Source organism: Anolis carolinensis, unplaced genomic scaffold (genome assembly GCF_035594765.1).
Source record: "Anolis carolinensis isolate JA03-04 unplaced genomic scaffold, rAnoCar3.1.pri scaffold_11, whole genome shotgun sequence".
Taxonomy (NCBI): Eukaryota; Metazoa; Chordata; class Lepidosauria; order Squamata; family Dactyloidae; genus Anolis; species Anolis carolinensis.
Genome location: NW_026943822.1, coordinates 7,910,863 through 7,929,940, shown reverse-complemented (window position 1 = coordinate 7,929,940; position 19,078 = coordinate 7,910,863). Strand labels below are relative to the sequence as shown.

The 19,078-nt window shown below is 45.1% G+C and overlaps 1 non-coding gene across 1 annotated transcript; it reads left to right on the top strand.

Moving 5' to 3' along the window:
* The first annotated feature begins 3,867 nt into the window (after positions 1–3,867).
* Positions 3,868–18,838, top strand: LOC100552502 (uncharacterized). Its single transcript, XR_010000919.1, has 8 exons — positions 3,868–4,317; positions 8,173–8,226; positions 9,345–9,370; positions 11,113–11,203; positions 12,104–12,205; positions 12,380–12,552; positions 12,669–12,751; positions 14,364–18,838. It is a non-coding gene; the product is annotated as an uncharacterized LOC100552502 (transcript).
* The last annotated feature ends 240 nt before the right edge of the window (positions 18,839–19,078 follow it).

The window sequence follows — 19,078 nt, the reverse complement described above, 5'->3', positions numbered from 1 at the left end:
AAGCAGCTCACAACACTAAAAACAATAGAAATCACAATTTAAAACCTACATCATATAAACATTACAATAAATTGCATAGATTTTGCCTCTGACATGTAGCTAGCAGTCCCTGGTCTTCCTTGGCAGTTCCCCATCCAGGTCCTAACCAGGGCTGACCCTGCTTAGCTTCTAAAATCAGAGAGATCGGATGCCTTGAGGATATTTGAATGCCCGTGTTTCTTTGTTTTAATAACATGTCTTAAATTGTGCTCTCCTCGGGTTCTAATTGTCTCTGTTTTTACTTGAATTAAATTGCTCTTCATTGCCCTGAGCATCTCTGCAAGAGGTACCATAGATTGTTGTACATGGAAATAATGGTAGTAAATAGTTTTTGATTTATTAAATACAGTTATATATTACAATTATACATTTTTGTTATTTAAACTATACATATTGCGAAATTATGGGTTTTTTTCTTGAAGTGACACACCACCAAAGTCATGCTAGGTTTTTTTGGTGAATTATGACACACCAAGCGCAAAAGGTTGCCCATCATTGCCCTAATCCCACAAATGCATTCCACAGGCTCACGCAAAGGCCTCCCCGTTGAGCCAGAGTCCACTTTAGGGAGACCCACATCTGAAAACAGCCCTTGTTTTTCTCCATAGAAATCCCACTGGGCCGGGCTTTTTCCTCCCAAAACACTCTGATTCACACAGTTTGGGCAGAGGTAAAAAAATCCTGGAAAATCATGCTAGGCCGTTTGAACTGAATTAATCCCACAGCATAGAGGCACCCAAAATAACAGAAAGCAACAGAAAAAAACAAAGAACAAGGTAAGAAGTTCCTTTTCCAACAAGGTGTCACACTCAAGATTTCCCACAGAAATGGGAATCATCTATCGGACAGATGGCAAGCAATTTAACCTCAGCAGACTGAAAGCCAAAACCAAGGTCACAACAACATCTGTTACAGAACTCCAATATGCCGATGATAGCGTAGTCTGTGCGCATTCAGAAGAAGACCTACAAGCCATTCTAAGCACGTTTGCAGAACGAGAAGCTTGGCCTCTCACTGAACATCGAGAAAACCAAAGTGCTCTTCCAGCAAAAGGCTCCAGCCAATCCCTCTGCAAGGCCAGAAATGCAGCTTAATGGTGTAAGATTGGAAAATGTATCCAAGATATTCGCTTATCCAACGTTCTGCCAGCCCGTTTAGCTTGGATAAGTGAGACTCTACTGTATCTTGGATAATAAGGAGGGATTAAGGAAAAGCCTATTAAACATCAAATTAGGTTATGATTTTACAAATTAAGCACCCAAACATCATGTTATACAACAAACTTGACAGAAAAAGTAGTTCAATACGCAGTAATGCTATGTAGTAATTAATTACTGTATTTACGAATGTTGTAGTTAATCACCTAAATTAGCATTGAATAGCTTTATCTCCTGGCTTCTTCCTGCCTGGGGGCATGCTTTGTTCAGAGTTGTTAACTGCCCCTGGTTCCCATGTCTGGGACTCCTCTGTTTTCAGAGTGTTGCTTCTTATTTACTGTTCTGATTTTTGAGTTTTTTCCACAGATATATATAAACATTCGTTGCTTAGTTTTTCCATACCTCACAACCTCTGAGGATGCCTGCCACAGATGTGGGCGAAACGTCAGGAGATAATACTTCTAGAACATGGCCACACAGGCCCGAAAACATACAACAACCCTGTGATCCCGGCCGTGAAAGCCTTTGACAACACCTCGAGATACAGTATATCGTGATATTTTGGTGCTAAATTCGTGAATACAGTAATTACAACATAACATTCCTGCATATTGAAGTACATTTTCTGTCAAATGTGTTGTATACCATGATGTTTTGGTGCTTAATTTGTAAAATCATAACCTAATTTGATGTTTAATAGCCTTTTCCTTAATCCCTCCTTATTATCCAATATATTTGCTTATCCAAGCTTCTGCCGGCCCGTTTAGCTTGGATAAGTGAGACTCTACTGTATAAATATACACATATACATATACACACACATACTGTATATATAGACAGTAGAATCTCACTTATCCAAGCTTCTGGATTATCCAAGGCATTTTTGTAGTCAATGTTTTCAATAAATCGTGATATTTTGGTGCTAAATTTGTGAATACAATAATTACTACATAGCATTACTGCGTATTGAACTACTTTTTTTTGTTAAATTTGTTGTATAACATGATGTTTTGGTGCTTCATTTGTAAAATCATAACTTAATTTGATGTTTAATAGGCTTTTCCTTAATCCCTCCTATTATCCACCATATTTGCTTATCTGCAGGCCTGTTTATGTTGGATAAGTGAGACTCTATTGTATTATTATTATTATTATTATTATTATTATTATTATTATTATTATTCCACCCTACTGGTTGTGTATATTTCGGGCTGTATGGCCATGTTCTAGAAGTATTCTCTCCTGATGTTTCGCCCACATCTATGGCAGGCATACAACAACCCTGTGATCCCGGCCATGAAAGCCTTCGACAACACACTGAACATCTCTACGGGGAGAAATTGTTCCAAGACACACGGAGATTGGAAAAACTAAGGACCAGGATATACAGTAGAGTCTCAGTTATCCAACACTTACTTATCCAACGTTCTGGATTATCCAAGGCATTTTTGTACTTAATGTTTTCAATATATCATGATATTTTGGTGCTAAATACAGTAATTACAACATAATTTTAATGTGTAATGAACTACTTTTTCTGTCAAATTTGTTGTATAACATGATGTTTTGGTGCTTAATTTGTAAAATCATAACCTAATTTGATGTTTAATAGCCTTTTCCTTAATCCCTCCTTATGATCCAAGATATTTGCTTATCCAAGCTTCTGTTGGCCCATTTAGCTTGGATAAGTGAGACTACTGTATAAATACACACGCACACACACATATACATATACACACATATATACAGTAGAATCCCACTTATCCAAGCTTCTGGATTATCCAAGGCATTTTTGTAGTGAATGTTTTCAATAAATCGTGATATTTTGGTGCTAAATTCGTGAATACAGTAACTACAACATAACATTCCTGCGTATTGAACTCCATTTTCTGTCAAATTTGTTGTATATCATGATGTTTTGGTGCTTAATTTGTAAAATCATAACCTATTTTGATGTTTAATAGGCTTTTCCTCATCCCTCTTTATTATCCAAGATATTCGCTTATCCAAGGGCCCGTTTAGCTTGGATAAGTGAGACTCTACTGTATATCGTGATATTTTGGTGCTAAATTCGTAAATACAGCAATTACAACATAACATTCCTGCGTATTGACCTACTTTTTCTGTCAAATGTGTTGTATAACATGATATTTTGGCGCTAAATTTGTAAATACAGTAATTACAACATAACATTCCTGCGTATTGACTTACTTTTTCTGTCAAATGTGTTGTATAACATGATATTTTGGCGCTAAATTTGTAAATACAGTAATTACAACATAACATTCCTGCGTATTGACTTACTTTATCTGTCAAATGTGTTGTATAACATGATATTTTGGTGCTAAATTTGTAAATACAGTAATTACGACATAACTTTAATGTGTAATGAACTATTTTTTCTGTCAAATTTGTTGTATAACATGATGTTTTGGTGCTTAATTTGTAAAACCACAATAACATGCTATGCTAGTTTTATATATGTGTGTATATATCTCCTCAGAGGAACGGGAACTCCGTCTGGGCCGCAGTGAGGAAAACCCTCGGAAACCACGACGGTGAAGAGAGAGAGAGCCGCCCTCTGAGGAGAGAGAGAGAGGGAGGGAGGGGAGCCGCGCAGGCGCACTTACTCGTCGTCCTCGTCCCCCCAGGTGGGCGTGTTTCTCGGGGTGAGAGGCGGGCTGGGAATGCGCGTGCGCAGTCTCGGCAAGCGCAGCTCTTCCTCCTCGTCGTCCTCCCGGGCGCCTCGCCAGGTCTTCCGGGCGGGCGGGCGCGGAGGGGGCGCGGGGCGGAACAGCGGGACGCCCAGGGCGGGCAGCGCCCCCTCCCCCGCGGCCCCCCCGCCCCGCCACAGGAGGGGGCGGAGCTTGCCCTGTGGGCGGGGCCTGCCCCGTGCCGGCAAGGAAGGCCTAGCCGGGTCCGGCCCGCCCTCACTCTTTCCCTCTCCCAGGGCCGGGAAGAGCCGAGCCCGGAGGAGGCGGGGGGCGGGCTTGGCCTCTCCGGCCTCCTCCTTCCTGGCCCTCAGGGCCTCCCGCTTGGCCTCCGCCGCCGCCTGCCTACGCTCGCTGAGCGCCCATAACGGCCGCCTACCCTGCACGCTCCTCACTTCCGCCATGGCTGCGTGAGAAATGGGGGTCCCGGCAGGGAGGGGGCTGTTTCCCCGCGAGAGGGGATTGTGACGGGGGGGGGGGTTGTGACGGGGAGGGGGGGTTGTGTGTAAATTTATTGTATGACACAGCAAACAAGAGAGATATACTGGATTTCGTATCGCAAAATCACAAATCGAACACTTCCCAAGTGTCCAGGACTGAGTGATGTGTTATTATTATTATTATTATTATTATTATTGTATGACACAGCAAATAAGATAGATATGCTGGATTTCGTATCACAAAATCACAAGTCGAACACTTCCCAAGTGTCCAGGACTGAGTGATGTATTATTATTATTATTATTATTATTATTGTATAACACTGCAAATAAGATAAAAATGCTGGATTTCGTATCACAAAATCACAAGTCACATCACTCTGTGATGTATTACTATTATTATTATTATATGACACAGCAAACAAGAGAGATATACTGGATTTCGTATCACAAAATCACCAGTCGAACACTTCCCAAGTGTCCAGGACTGAGTGATGTATTATTATTATTATTATTGTATAACACAGCAAACAAGAGAGATATGCTGGGTTTCGTATCACAAAATCACAAGTCAAACACTTCCCAAGTGTCTAGGACTCTGTAATGTATTACTATTATTATTATTTTATGATACAGCAAACAAGAGAGATATGCTGGGTTTTGTATCACAAAATCACAAGTGAAACACTTCCCAAGTGTCTAGGATCGTGTGATGTATTTTCGTATGATGCGCGCAGATCCCAGCAGGGTGGAATAATAATAATAATACAGTAGAGTCTCACTTATCCAACATAAACGGGCCAGCAGATAAGCGAATATGTTGGATAATAAGGAGGGATTAAGGAAAAGCCTATTAAACATCAAATTAGGTTATGATTTTACAAATGAAGCACCAAAACATCATGTTTAACAAAAAAAATTGACAGAAAAAGTAGTTCAATACGCAGTAATGCTATGTAGTAATTACTGTATTTACGAATTTAGCACCAAAACTTCATGTTTTACAACAAATTTGACAGAAAAAGCAGTTCAGTACACAGTAATGCTATGTAGTAATTACTGTATTTACGAATTTGGCACCAAAATATCACAATGTATTGAAAACATTGACTACTAAAAGGCAGACTGTGTTGGATAATCCAGAACACTGTATAAGCGAATGTTGGATAAGTGACACTGTATTTTAAGTTAGGTAACGAAGATGTGTTGGAAGGCTTTCATGGCCGGATTCGCAGGGTTGTTGTCTGTCTTTCGGGCTGTGTGGCCATATTCCAGAAGTATTCTCGCCTGACGTTTTGCCCACATCTATGGCAGGCATCCTCAGAGGTTGTGAGGTCCATGGAGAAACTAAGCAAGGAAGGTTTATATATCTGTGGAAGGTCCAGGATGGGGGAAGGAACTCTTTATCTGTTGGAGGCCAGTGTGAATGTTGTAATTAATCCCCTTGATTAGCATTAAATGACCTTCCAAGCTTCATATCTTGGCCTGGGGGGAATCCTTTGTTCAGAGTCGTTAGCTGCCCCTGATTGATTCATGTCTGGAATCTTCTGTTTTCGGAGTGTTGCTCCTTATTTACTGTTCTGATTTTGGAGTTTTTTAAATACTGAAGCTTGGAAGGCCATTTAATGCTAATCAAGGTGATTAATTACAACACTCACACTGGCTTCCTACAGACAAAAGTTCTTTCCCCCACCCTGGACCTTCCACAGATATATAAACCTTCCTTGCTTAGTTTCTCCATAGACCTCAGAAGCTCTGAGGATGCCTGCCATAGATGTGGGCAAAAGGTCAGGAGAGAATACTTCTGGAATATGGCCATACAGCCCGAAAAACACACAAGAACCTTAGGCAATGAAGAATTTGTATGCCATGTTTGGGCCAGCTCCATCAAGCTATAGAGGAGCCTTTTGTGGTACCAATATATATACATAGACATATAGATACAGATATAAATCTCAATGCGACATTTATATCCTGCCCTTTTCACCCCGAAGGGGACTCAGAGCGGCTTACACTTACAAGTTATATGTACATATAGTATATTATATTAGCATAGTACAATATACAGTAGAGTCTCACTTATCCAAGCTAAATGGGCCGGCAGAAGCTTGGATAAGCAAATATCTTGGATAATAAGGAGGGATTAAAGAAAAGCCTATTAAACATCAAATTAGGTTATGATTTTACAAATCAAACACCAAAACATCATGTTATACAACAAATTTGGCAGAAAAAGTAGTTCAATATGCAGTAATGTTATGTTGTAATTACATTTTTTTAAAAAAAATTCTTCACAAAATTTGTAATTACTGTATTTACGACTCTAGTACCAAAAGATCATGATATATTGAAAACATTGACTACAGAAATGGCTTGGATAATCCAGAGGCTTGGATAAGTGAGAGTCTACTGTAAGTATAATATATTACTATATTGTACTATACCACTATATTGCAATATTCTTAGTAATATTACATGTAATATGTAATTATAATATTATTATTATATTGCATTTCATTATAATATCAATATTATATGTATATACAATATATAATTAGTATTGCCTAATATTAGTATTATATATTATATTGACACAGGAGACGTGATGGAATGGTGTCTTCCTGGCCTCCCTTCTTCATTCTCTCTGTATATATCTATATATAGGATATATAAAGGATAGAGTGCATCTATACCAGGCATGGGTAAACTTAAGCTCTCCAGGGGTTTTGGACTTCAACTCCCACCATTCCTAACAGCCTCAGGCCCCTTTCTTTTCCTCAGCTGCTTAAGGCTGTCAGAAATGGTGGGAGTTGAAGTCCAAAACACTTAAGCGGCTTAGGGTGGAGAGAAGGGGCCTGAAGCTGTTAGGAAAGGTGGAAGTTGAAGTCCACAACACTTGGAGGCCCCAAGTCTGCCCATGCCTGATCTACACTATAGAATGAATGCAGTTGGACCCTATTTTAATATTTGGCAATTTGGTGCCAGTAATTTCCTGAAGGAGAGCCTGAGTTGACTACATTATTGTTACCTGCTTATAGTATTGAGGGAATGACGTATTTAATAGCATTACAGGTTAAAACTGTCAAAGCTTTATTGAAAAAATAAATATGAAAACACAAGACAATTAAGCCCCTGAAAAAAAGAAAATAATTGAACAGTATTCAAAGGCAACATGTCATTGATCCCTACTAGTAGATAACTAAGCCTTGCCTGCCTTTGAGAGCAGAAGTTAAAATCTGCCACTGCCCTTAGGATGATGGGATGTATAACCCCCAAACATCTCTCACTGATCAGGGCCAGCTAACACCTCCCAACAAAGGATTCCCCCGGGCAGGTATCATCCAGGCCTTGAAGCTGCAAGGCCATTCCGTGCTAATCAAGGTGATTAATTGCGACATTCTCTACTTGTGGAGAGAAAAAGTGGGGTACAGTGTTCCTTCACTTATCGCTGGGTTAGGTTCCAGGACCACCCGCAATACGTGAAAATCCGCGAAGCAGGGACACTATATTTATTTCAATATGATTTCGTAAGATTGAGTCAGGGCAGTTAAAGTGGATTCATTCCACAGCATAGATGCACCCCAAGGTTACATTGGAAGCTTTAGTGCGCTAATATTTTCATTTTTAAAGAAGGAATTATAAGCAGACAGCATCAGTGATTCACATCTTTTTTGTCCAAATTACAAAGAATGCCCTTTTTGCCGCTGCACACGACATTTGGCAGCAAGTGCTCTTTTTTTGATTTCAGGGTTTTGAAAATTGAGTTGTGCATTGGGTCTGACACTCTCTCCTTAACTCAACCCCTGCTGTGCCTGGATTTTTCAGACGAGATGGAGCGCATACTGTTTGCGGTTTGGAGACCCCTGCGATATCGACACGGTGAGTTAAGGATGGATTATCACGCCAGGATCTGCATCCTGAAAACCCAGACCTCCTTGCTTGTGTAGATGCTTTGTAGACTCTTAACGTTTCTCCCCCACTCCCCCCTGAAATACAATGCACTTGTGAAATAATAGGTTATGCACATTGTCTTCCACGGAGATGGCTCGTAGAGAATACTCTTTGCAACTTGTACCATATCAGATTAGCTTCAGTTCACTTCACTTTATTTCTTAATTAGTCGCTCTCCACCAGAGTGCTCCGAGCGACTTACAATTTAAAATATCATTCCACAATATAAAAACATTCAACATAAACACATTCAACAGTGACTATTAGGCTAATTAGATCTGATTTACTTAAATGCACAGCCAAACAGCTCTAAAGCGCAGGTGTCAAGTTCAAGGCCCATAGGCCAAGTCCGGTCTGCCATGTCCTTTTATGTGGCCCTCCTCGAGATGCTGGGCTACAACGCCTGTATTCCTCATTGGACATTACCATGACTAGAGGTGATGGGAGTTGGGATACAGTCACATCTTGGAGGCTGCCGTATGTTCTGTCAGGAGAGCAGGGTGTAGATTTAGACAGAACGCTTGTGGTTAGGATGTCTGATGTTTAGATGCTCTTTAACCTTTGCCCAGGGCCCTTTAAAGGCAACCATAACAAGGCCGATGTGGCCCTGCATGTGGAATGTGGAGTCCTGTCAGTGTCATCCATACATAGGCATACACTCCCTGTCTCTTGGGGGATAATATAACCTATAATGCATAAAGTGGGGAGCACTGCTTTGCAATGTCACTTTCCAAGGCTCTTTTCTCCAGCTGTAGGCGAAGGAAGAGGATGGGGAAGGTGTGCTCACCTTGCAAGGACCTTAGAAACCTTTGCCCTCACTTCCTTTATTCTGGCGAATGCGAATGCAGTGTCTTCGAAATCCCATTTGGATGACATCTCTTTTTAAAATGTTGAGTACCCATTGTGGCTGTTGGGATCCAGATGTTTGTTCTGGAATGGCATGCTCAAATTCTTGTTAGTCGAGGGCTTGTGATTGGTGTTGGCGATCGTGCTCTGCGTGCGCATTAACATCTCTCTCTCTCTCTCTCTTTTTCCCCTTTTGGCAGGAAGACCAAGAAGAACAAACAGAAAAGTAAGGACTTTCTTTCAGTTATCCCTCCAGTGTGGGTGTGGGTTCTTCAGTATTGTAGCCATAGTTCCACTCTGCGGGTGGCTTGGGAAAGGAGGCAGACCCCCACTGTGATGTTGTGGTGGTAAATTTGTAAATACAATGATTACTACATAACGTTACTGTGTATTGAACTGCTTTTTCTGTTGATTTGTTTCAAAACATCGTGCTTTGGTGCTTTATTTGTCCCCTCGGGGAGATGGAGGCGGGATAGAAAAATAAAGTATTATTGTTATTGTTATTATTATTATTATTATTATTATTACAGTAGAGTCTCACTTATCCAACACTTATCCAACGTTCTGGATTATCCAACACATTTTTGTAGTCAATGTTTTCAATATATCATGATATTTTGGTGCTAAATTCATAAATACAGTAATTACAACATAGCATTACTGCGTATTGAACTACTTTTTCTGCCAAATTTGTTGTCTAACATAATGTTTTGGTGCTTCATTTGTAAAATCATAACCTAATTTGATGTTTAATAGGCTTTTCCTTAATACCTCCTTATTATCCAACATACTCGCTTATCCAACATTCTGCCGGCCCGTTTATGTTGGATAAGTGAGATTCTACTGTATTAATTTGGAAAATAATAATGTAATTTGATGTTTAATAGGCTTTTCCTTAATCCCTCCTTATTATCCAACATTTTCGCTTATCTAACATTCTGCCAGCCCGTTTATGTTGGATAAGTGAGACTCTACTGTACTTAGAATCTCATGGCACTTTTGCCTTGTCTTCTGCTGCAAGTGCTTCGCCACAAATAGATGCATTTTTGAAAGTTACACTATGCAACAAAATTTGAAAAAAATTCTGTTCCTGGTTTGAAAGTTATTTCCAGTTTAATTGTGTTGTGCTTACTCCAAAAGTAGTTGTTCAACTCCAGAAACTTCGTTTTGTGGCTGCTACAAACTAGGTTGAATTGGTTGAGACTCGATGATGAGATATTCATTGAAAAATTATAGCAATATGTGCTATGGCAGGATGTCCCACAAAAATAAAAGTTTTCAGTTTAAGAAACTTTCTCCACATTTTTATGATAGGCCCGGGCTGTGGCGCAGGCTGGAAGAGCAGCCAGCTGCAACCAGCTGCAATGAATCACTCTGACCAGGAGGTCATGAGTTCGAGGCCCACTCAGAGCCAATGTTTGTCTCGTCTTTGTTCTGTGTTAAAAAGGCATTGAATGTTTGCCTATATGTGTAATGTGATCCGTCCTGAGTCCCTTTCGGGGTGAGAAGGACGGAATATAAATGCTGTAAATAAATAAATAAATAAATGATAGAAGCAATCAGGAAATGACATTGATAACCCAGGAACAAGAATCATGTTACATGGTGTCATAGAACGTTGCAGAGTCCCAAAACCTGACGGCTTTTATATCAAGCCATGGCTGAGATAGTGAGCGTGTTCAGAATGCTTCGTAGGAAGGCACTGAATCAGATAGAAAAAAATTACAATGGTGTAATAGATGAATCAAGAAGTCCATGTATTATATATTGAAAGAGCCGCCAGAATCACCTTTCAATTTCCATCAGTTAACAGAGTAAATTTACAGAATACCATGCTCCGGTTCTTGCAAAGGGGTTGCCATGTATGTTTTTTCCTCAACCCTATCTTCTGATTTGGTCAGGAGGCCTCTTAGAGTCACATAAAAGTAGCTTTTAAAACCAATCAATGATTCTCCTGGGTGCTTTCAGCTCTTGGAACCGGGGAAGGAAGCAGCACCCATGAAAACCCTCAGCCTCCCAGGAAGAAAAGGGCCCCCGGGTTGACCCCAGTGTTGAAAGCGTAAGTGTTGCTGGTTTGGGGCTCCATGCCCACCTCGCCCCATTAGTATGTAGCCAGGGCTGGGCTGAATGGAGGCGGTGTGCCCATGCAGAAGAGGATTCCAAGTATTTTGGCCTCCAAAATAATACATTTTCCCTTGGAAGAAGCATAAGATATTGTAATGCCTAAATGCTTTTCTGAGTGGTTGGATCCCTGGAAAAAACAATAAAAATGGCGACTTCTTCCCAAAGCTATGATTTGGATTAACTGTGAACCCAGCTGTAGCAAAATGTTTAATTGTATGAGAGATTTTTATACTTACTGTTAAAATTAGAACATGGCTTGCCTTGCAGGGTTGATGTGTGAACCGCCATTTTGTAATCCTTGGAATGGGACAACAGGGGAGGAGCTAATTTACATAGCAGCGACCGGATTGGTCATATGTAAATGAGTGTGTGCCAGAGTTTAAAAGTGGAGTTGGCAGTTGGCAGTTGGGAGAGAGAGCAGCAGAATATCCTAAAGTCAGTCCGGATGGGGAAAGATAACGGTTGGGACAGGATAGTCAGATGACCAGTGAAGAGAGGTTAAGGAATGTGTTAATCGAAGATACTTGTTCGTCCCACCAGCAAATGCCATACCTTGAATTCCTTCTTATCCTTCTCTAGTGCCTGCATTCAAACAGGGTTCGTAGAGGTGTTTTGGATTGCTAATCCCATAATCCCCAGATATTGTGACCATTGGTCCTTGAATCAGAGTGTAGCTTTGAATCTTGGGTCCAGGCTGACAGGGTCTTTTGATCCTGGGGTCCCAGATAAGAGGACCACCCTTTTGGATGCCTCGCTTTGAAAACCTGTCACCAAACCAGGTTCTTCTTCCCGCTCTAGTGTCTGATAAATAACTTTCTCCCATTTGATTCTTTAGGAGGAAACGTTTATGAACAGAGTGGAAGTCAAAGTGAAAATACCAGAAGAGCTGAAACCGTGGCTGGTCGATGACTGGGACCTGATCACCCGGCAAACGCAGGTAACGTGGAGGCAGAGCCCACAGCATGAAGGCATCCGTTCCCATGTTATTTGCACGAAAACAAGCCACAGTTGGGATTTCTGAAAGCCCTGTCCTAGAACTCCATTCATTCTGTCCCTTCAGTTGTTGTTCTTCCTCTTTCATTGTCTCTTGTTCTTCCTTGCCATGCGTTAGAGAACATGCTGTGAAGGAAGTCGTGGCCGGCATCAAGGAGTACTTCAGTGTCATGCTGGGCACGCAGCTGCTGTATAAGTTTGAGCGGCCGCAGTCCGCCGAGGTCTTGGCCGACCACCCCGATTCGCCCATGTCCCAGGTGTCTGGCGCGCCCCACCTCCTGCGGCTGTTCGGTAGGTAGGAAGGCGCTCCGCATGGGGCCCCTTGGTTGAGGATCAGAAAAAAACATGAGGAATCTGGAAGCATTTTCCTCAAGGTCTTCTCCGTGTGCGTTTCTCTCATTCAACAGTCGGATTGGCGCAATGCTGGCCTACACACCTCTCGATAAGAAGAGTTTGGCCCTGCTGTTGAACGACTTACACGATTTCCTGAGTAAGTATTGTAGACCCAGGTTTGGCTCCTGGGGTGTTTCCTGATGGGCTTATTGGGGCTTGGGAGGAAGGGACTTTGTGCGCAGTGCATGGCCATAGGGCTTGTATTATTATTAATAGATATTAATAATCAGTATTTTTATTAATAATAATAACACTATATAACACGAATTTTGCTCCTGCATTATAAATGTCATTTCCTAATTGGCTCTGTCATAAAAACATGAAAAAATGAAGTTTCTGGAAAATAACTACTACTTTTTTGTTTTTATTTTGTTTTCAGATTTTTTAAATTGTTCTTTTTATTTATTTATTTTTTGTGGTGACTTCTCTTAATTTTCTTGCTGGCTCATGTTTATTACTGATGATTGAGCTTAGCAAAATATACTATTTACCTGTATATACTCGAGTACAAGCCAACCCAAATATAAGCCGAGGCGCCTAATTTTACCAGAAAAAACTGCGATAACTTATTGGCCCAAGTATAAGTCAAAGGTGGGAAATGAAGCAGCTACTAAAAATAGATTGGTATCTATAAAAATAGATACCAATAAAATTACATTAATCGAGGCATCAGTAGGTTAATTAATGTATATATATGGATACAGATATACAGGTACATCGATCTATAAGTATATAAGATTTGCAAAGACCTGCAAACATATAAGGGGAAAATTCATATATATAAGTACATAGGGATTGCAAATGCATGCCGGGGGGGGGGGGGGGGAGTCAATGCTTATATATCTGTAGGAGAGTTTAACAAATATTTCAGGGGAAAATACTTTTATAAGATTAATGGATATATATTTTTCTTCTTCCTGACTTGCAAGGGTGTCTTTCCCTTTTCAAAACATTCCCTTGGTTAAGAGCGAGGGAGGCTTTGGAAAAGTAAACACTGATAAGGGAGGGTAAGAGAGAAATATATCATATATTGCAAGCAATAGCCTCCCGGTTCTGTTGCCTGGCCTTGACCCCATTATAAGCCGAGGGAGACTTTTTCAGCTCGGCTTATCTTTGAGTATATATGGTCATTATATTATGTCTATTATGTTTTTTTTAAGTTCAATTATATATTTTATTTAGTTTTATAAATTTATTTTGAGATTGTTTTGTCCACTGTTTTGATTTGATTTAGCATTGTCTGTTTTTGGCATTGAATATTTGCCGTTTATTACTTTTGTTGGAAACCGCCCTGAGTTCCCTCGGGGAGATAGGGTGGGGTACAAATAAAGTATTATTAGTAGTAACAGTATTATTATTATTATTATTATTATTATTATTATTATCATCATCATCATTATTTTCAAAGTAAGGACTGCACAATGAAACAGAAAATGACACTTTCAAACTAGGAAGATTTTTTTTTTCAAATTGTGTTACATAGCATAATGTAAGAGAATGACATAGCCTTCCTTCTCTTGGAATTTTAGTCCACTGGTTTGAGCAGAAAACATCTGTAAAGATGGCTCCCATGTCATAGCACAGACTAAACATTCCTGGCTCCCCAAGCCCTCCCTCGCTGGGCTTGTCTTCCTGGTTACAAATCAAGCTTGAAATACCAAAATGACCTTGGGTGACTGTGTTGTCTCCTTCCTCCCCTTTCTTTGCAGGTATCTTGCCAAGAATTCCTCTGCGTTGTTTAGCGCAAGCGACTATGAGGTTGCACCTCCCGAGTATCACCGGAAAGCCATGTAAGCCTCTCTCTGAGAGGTGGGAAAGGGGACTGCTGGGAGCGGGGACCCATTACCGGAAAATGGGGTCCTTGTTTCACTGCGGCCACACAGCTGCCCACTTCCACGTTCCTCCATGGCCTCCCATCCTGTGCGGTTGACACAAGGCTCAGCGGATATTACGTCTTCGGAAAGGGAGACGGGTTCAAGATTGGGAGAGGAGTACGGACATCAGGGCTGCATCCTCTCACCCTCCCTATTCAACTTGTACGCAGAAGACATCATGCAATGTATGTGTGGGGCTTGACGAATCCAAGGCTGGAGTTAAAATTGCTGGAAGAAACATTAACAACCTTAGGTGTGCAAATGATACGACTCTGATTAAAGCTGACAGTGAGGAGGAGCCTTATCACCAAGGTGGAAGAAAGAAGACAGCGCAAAAGCCGGGCTGCAGTTAAACATCAAGAAAACTAAGGTGATGGCAACCAGACCAATTGACAACTGGCCAATAGAGGGAGAAAACGTGGAGGCCGTGACAGACTTCATATTTCTAGGCGTGAAGATCACTGCAGATGCAGACTGCAGCCAGGAAATCAGAAGACTTTTTCTTCTTGGGAGAAGAGCAAGGATAAAACAGTGATAAAACAGTGAAGAGCAGAGACATCACACTGGCAACGAAGGTCGCATAGTGAAAACAGTGGTATTCCCCGTAGTAACCTATGGATGCGAGAGCTGGACCATAAGAAGGGCTGAGCGAAGGAAGAGAGATGCATTTGAACTCTGGTGCTAGAGGAAAATCCTGAGAGTGCCTTGGAGCACAAGAAGATCCACCCAGTCCATCCTCCAGGAAAGAAAGCTGGGCTGCTCCCTGGAGGGAAGGATATTGGAGGCAAAGATGGGGGGAGGGGTGCGTGGCCGTGAGGGGGGATTGTGATGGGTAGGGGGCTTTGGGGACACTCTGAGGCTGAGAGAGAGTGTCAGGGCCAGGCTGGGCACCCAGGAGGGCAGGATCAGGAAGCAGAGATGTTCTTCGTCCTCCTCCTCCTCTGTGGGGCCCTGGATGTTGCACACGGGCGGGCTGGCTAGCTGGCGAGGAGGGGTATGGGATGGAAAAGCAGGAGGCCCAGGGCGGGCAGCGCCTCCCTAGCAGAGGACGGAGCGAACCCTGCTGCCTCAGGGGCCTCTTTGCCCTCTGCTGAAGGGCGGCGATGGGGGCCGCCTCCATCCCTTCCCTCCCAAGGCAGGGCAGTGGCCCCTCGGGCGGTGGTTTGGCCAGGAGGGGCTGGAGGGGGCCCTGCCTCTGGGGCCGCGCCGGGGGAGGCCTCTTCCCGGCCTGGCTTGGCTTTCCCAAGGCGGGAAAGAGCCTTGCCCAGAGGAGGAGGGGGCGGGCCTGGCCTCGCCGGCCTCCTTCTGTGCCCTTACGGCTGCCCTCTTGGCCTCCACGGCCGCGTACCTCTCAGGGCTCAGCGCCCACAGCAGGCGTGGAGGGCGAGGAGGGGGCGCGGCCTGGAGAAGGAAGCCCAGGGCAGGCAGCGCCCCCTCGGGTTCCCTCCTCGCCAGGAGGGGCTGGAGCGCCCCCTGCCGCACGGGCCTCGTCCCCCTTCGCGGGGCCCTGCCCCCGGCAGGCATGGCAGGACCCCCTCCAGGTCCGGCCTCCTGAGGAGTGGCAGGAGGGGGCCCTGTTTGCGGGGCCGCGCAGGGGCAGGCCTCTCTTCCACCGCCTTGTGCCCGGGCCCGCCCTCGCCCAGCCTGGAGAAGAGGCGGGCCTGGACGAGGCGGGGGACCAAAATGTCCGCCCTCTTCAGTTCCGCCTCATCTTCTTTTCTTCTGAGCACAGCCCATAAAGGGCGTCTTTCAGGTAATATTTTATTGCCGTCCATTTTGGAAAAAAACGGAGGCTGAATGGGCTGCAGGGGGAGAGTGGGGGGCTTGGCCGGGAGGGCGGATTGTGACAGGGAGGGGGCCTTGGGGACCCTCTGAGGCTGAGAGGTTGTGCCCTGCCCAAGGCCATCCAGGCTGGAAGGAGGGAAGGGGCCTCAGGAGGGGCATCTGGGGGCGCAGGGGGGCGGCTTCTTCCCTGCCTGGGGTCCAGGCCCGCCCTCGCCCAGGGTGGCCCCGAGGGCAGGGAATAGGTGGGTCCAGACCAGGTTGCAAGGAATGAGTGCTTTGTTTCCCCAGGAGGGGCTGGAGCGCCCCCTGCCGCATGGGCCTCCTCGCCGTACTTGGGGGCCCGCCCTCGGCCCTGGTTGGCCTCCCTCCGGGTCGGGCCTCCTCAGCAGTGGCACCCCATCCGGCGGTGGCTTGGCCAGGAGGGGCTGGAGGGGGCCCTGCCTCGGGCTGCGCCGGGGGAGGCCTCTTCCCGGCCTGGCTTGGCCCGGGCCCTCGCTCGCCTCTAGAAGGAGGGGGCGGAGCTTGCCCTGTGGGCGGGGCCTGCTCCATGCCGTACTGGAAGGCCTAGCCGTGTCCGGCCCGTCCCCGCCCTCGCTCTTTCCCTCTCCCAGGGCCGGGAAGAGCCGAGCCCAGAGGAGGCGGGGGGCGGGCCTGGCCTCGCCGGCCTTCTCCTTCCTGGCCCTCAGGGCTGCCCGCTTGGCCTCCACCGCCGCCTACCGGTGCTCGCTGAGTGCCCACAACGGGCGCCTACCCTCCGTGCTCCTCACGTTCGCCATGGCTCGGTGAGAAATGGGAGTCCGGGCAGGGAGGGGGCTGTACCCCGCGAGAGGAGATTGTGACGGGATGGGAGCGGGGGTTGTGACGTAGGGGTCAGGGGCAGGGAGGGGGCCTAGTCATGAGGGGCGATTGTGATGGGGAGGGGGATTTGGGGACCCTCTGAGGCTGAGAGTGTGTCAGGGCCAGGCTGGGCACTCGGGGGGGGCATAGGTGTGGAAGGCAGTGATGTTCCTCCTCCGCGGGGCCCCGGATGTTGCACGCAGGTGCTAAATTTGTAAATACGGTTATTACTACAGAACATTGCTATGTCCTGAACTGCTTTTTCTGTCAATTTGTTGTAAAACATGATGTTTGGTGCTTAATTTGGAAAGTCCTAATGTAATTTGGTGTTTAATAGGCTTTTCCTTAGTTCCTCCTTATTAACCAATATTTTCGCTTATCCAGTGTTTTGCCTGCTCGTTTATGTTGGATAAGTGAGACTCTACTGTATATACATACACCAGTGGTTCCCAAACTTATTTGGCCAACCGCCCCCTTTCCAGAAAAAATGCTACTCAGGAAAGGGGGGCGTGGCTTAGGGGGTGGGCGTGGCTCCTGCTCAAGAGGGCGGGACTAAGCCTCTCCCCTAGTCCAAGATGCAGGGCTGGGAGGGGGAGGTGGGCGGGGCCACAAATGGGAGGCCAGGACTGGGATGGGCGAGTTCTGAGGCAGGGCTGAGCTTCTATCCCTGTCCTGCGGCGCCTGCCAGGACACAGGGGGAGGGGCTAGAGGAGGGGGCGAGGCCTCTTCCGAAGTGCCTGACTGTGCTGAACCTCTATATCCCGCCCCCGTGTTTTAGCAAGCGCCTCAGGGGAGGTATACAGAGTCTCAGCCCTGTCTCACCCCTGCCCCGCCCTTTAGTCCTAAGAGGCCTCTCGGGAGAGATACAGAGGCTCAGCCCTGTCTCGGGCTCTTGGAAGAAGGCCCCGCCCCCTTCCCTAGCTCCGCCCTCTGTGTCCCAACAAGCGCCTCAAGAGAGGTATAGAGGCTCAGCCCTGTCTCGGGCTCTTGGGAAGAAGCCTGGCCCCGCCCCCATGTCCTAATAGGTGCTATCACTGCCCCCCCGGATCGCTGCAGCGCCCACCAGGGGGCGGTAGCACCTACTTTGGGAATCGCTGCCTTAGAGGATTGTTTCTTGTCTAGAATTCCTCTGCCAGCTAACACTTCCCAAAGAAGTTTCAAAGCAGCCAGGCTTTGAAGCTGCAAGGCTACTCAATGCTAATCAAGCTGGCCAGTTGCAACATTCACACTTGCCTCAAACAGACAAACAGAGTTTTTTCTTCCACCCTGAACTTTCCACAGATCTATGGCAGGCATCCTAAGGGGTTGTGAGGTTTGTTGGAAACTAGGCAAGTGGGGTTTATATACCTGTGGATATCTATGTCATTTTTGCATGATTGTATTAATTAATGATGTTTTGTTTCCCTGGGGCCTGGAATCCCCAGCCCAGCCCTCTTAATGGGCCAGGTCATGTTCATCGCATGGAACAACAGCCTTCCTGGGTAGGGCCAGAAAATGCCCTCAATCGTTTTATTGTTTTTCCTGTCAACAAAGAGGAACTTCACCTGTCGCCAAGAATTAGAGGCTTGGCTGCAGCCGGTGTATAAAAAGGGCTATGAAACTGTATTCTGTATGCTATCTACTTTGTGAATGAATCACTATCTGGCATCTTACCTGCAGATAATAAAATCCTCCTTGGCTGAAAATCACCTTCTCTCTTTGCTTGCTGGCTGATTTCCGTTGGGCCTGATCTGAATGTTCGCCACAGCAGGGACTCACTCGCAATGGGCAGCTCAGGCGGATCCCTTGCCTGGGTTTCTGCCAACAGGCTTCTCCCCGGTCTCACTGCCAGGGGTTGCCTCCTCAAATGGGGCCAACAACACCATGAAATGCAGAACCAGTCTGAACAAGTGGAGTCCACGACCTGCGAGTGCGGAGGAGAGCAAACC